The sequence below is a fragment of the Sipha flava genome, unplaced genomic scaffold (assembly GCF_003268045.1).
Source record: "Sipha flava isolate LNK unplaced genomic scaffold, YSA_version1 123_pilon_pilon, whole genome shotgun sequence".
Lineage (NCBI taxonomy): Eukaryota > Metazoa > Arthropoda > Insecta > Hemiptera > Aphididae > Sipha > Sipha flava.
In genome coordinates, this window is record NW_020271749.1 from 473,882 (window position 1) to 476,273 (window position 2,392).

Genomic DNA, 2,392 nt, shown 5'->3' on the forward strand with positions numbered 1-2,392 from the left:
GCCGCCGCCGCCGCCGTCGTTGCGAACGGTTGTTATCCTCCCTAACGATGAATTTTATCCGACCACCGACTACGATCGCCGTCGACCGACCGTCACTGGAATCGCGCACATACCGCGAACGCGCGCACGCACTCGCCCAACACTAGCTCGCTATTATTATTATTATTATTGTTGTATACTAATAATAATTATTATGTATTACGTATCGCGAAAACTGATTAACGCTATTATTATTATTATTATTATTATTATTATTACTGTTACCGTGTACTTATATATATATGTATATACGCTGTTGGGGCCCCGAACACCGGAAACGACAGAACCGACGGCAGTAAATAGCGAACGGGGACGCGGTAATAATATTATCGCATCGCGTGTGTGTGTGTGTGTGTGTGTGTGTGTGTGTGTGTGTGGTGTATGTGACGACGGCGGCCGCGCGTCGATTACAGTATTACGACGACGACGGTGTTGTTCTCCTCCAGTCGTTCCATGGTCGGCACCACCGCGCCCGCAACGGATATATTCGCTGGTCGACGCACGAGCTTTCGGTAACGTTCATCGGTTGTACGCACGACGTTCGCGCGGCGGCGGCGGCGGCGGCGGCGGCACACCATGCCCGGGCGCCGGCGCCAAAGTCCCCCCACCCGTCGCTCGCCCGTCACCGACCGGAAAATCAATAGCAGACACTTACTTACACACGCTTTGGGAAGTGCGCGCGCGCCCGCTTCCGCACACACACCAACGCTCCGGCAAACGGACACCGACGCACGCGCGTCCACGGTCTACTTCTCTTCTCGCTACACTCTCTTCCGCTCTCTTCGTCCGCTCGCTTTCCCATCATTATCTTCATCGCCCCGCGAGCGCGCGCGCGCCTATACATGTCCTATGCACTTTCCGAGAGACTCGCTCGCATCCCGTCGCCGCCGACGCGCATATATCTCTGTCGACCGTGCCGACCCGTGGCGCGCGCGTGCGTCCGTTCGACGAGCGCGTAACGAGCACGGTCAGAATTCACCAAATTCTCTCCCTCGCCCTCCGAGACGCGAAAATAATAAGGACGAAAAATCGTTTCGACGATCGAACACATTCGCGCCCCTTCCCTCCCATCCACCGTGATCACCGGTACGTTGTTTATCATTTTTAATCGATTGCGCTTAGCGTCCGCCACTCGGGCGCGTGTGACGAACGCGGTCAGAATTTGACGATTTTCCCCACGCCCTTGCCCGCGAGATACGAGAATGAAAAATGTGTCGGCAATCGAAAATATTCGCGCACGTATTCGTCGATTACGCGAACACGCGCGCACACACGTACCCACGGTATAAAACAATATTAACATATTCCTTTCGTAGACCATCCGTGTGCACGCATACGGGGACGTGCATTCAAATTATTATATCGATTTTACTTTTTTCGCGAGACGTACGTTTTCGTGGTTTATTTTTACGTCATTTGATAATATGCGCACACGAACAATTTACGATATTATCACACCTCTATGGGGCGACTATTTGTGTACATATTATACTTAAATACACTGCTTGATGTGTGTGTGTATGTTTTTTGGTACAATATGGAATTGATATTGAGAACAATGAAACTTTTATAAACCGATTAAAAATATACGTAGATGTAAACATTACACGCGATTAAATAATATAAATTGTATACAAACTTAACCTTTCTAATATTCTCTATCTTAGGTTGTGTATATAATGCGATCCTACGCGTTTTGTTCATAATATTAAGGGTTAGTTTTTAAACACCTTTAAAAACAATCGTTTTGATAATCAAATAAAATGTGCACCACAATCTAATGAAATAAATTTAATCGTATGGAATAGATTGCGTGTATAGGACAAAACAAACGTTGAATCAGCAATCATGATTATGAGGGCTTTTTTGAAATTTAGTACATTACAATTTGATATTCCTATAAAATCATATAATATATCATCATACTGTGTGCAGTCATTTTAATTATGGCCCTCACGTTACTCTTAAAATACATCATATGTAAAATATCTAAAAATTTAAAATCAATAAATTTACTCAATATTTGCTAATTCATAATCACAATTTAATTATAGAATAACTTTCAAGAAACAAAAAATAGTTAAACACAAGAACAATATTTTGGTGACTGACTTTTTTTCATGAGGTTAAGTTCATATTTTAATATTATTCGTTATTAATTAAACCATCGTATCATAATATTATAGTATTTTAAGTACATAAGTAAATAATTATGTATTCAATCATCACCACGTTTTGTTATTGATTTTTATTCAACAGTAAATTATTTAATTTAAACAAAAGAACTAATAAAGTTCATGACGTCAGTATAAATCACAGGTATGAAATCTAACAACCATTTAACCCGTTTTAG

At 42.6% G+C, this 2,392-nt stretch overlaps 1 protein-coding gene across 1 annotated transcript in view; it reads right to left on the minus strand.

The window, feature by feature from the left end:
- LOC112694089 (inactive rhomboid protein 1) overlaps window positions 1–565 on the minus strand; it is a 50,516-nt gene extending 49,951 nt beyond the window's left edge. Inside the window, exon 1 of the mRNA XM_025569453.1 lies at window positions 265–565. The gene's annotated coding sequence lies outside the window, so the exon portion shown is untranslated. The remainder of the gene's footprint in view (window positions 1–264) is intronic.
- Between the last annotated feature and the right edge of the window lie 1,827 nt (window positions 566–2,392).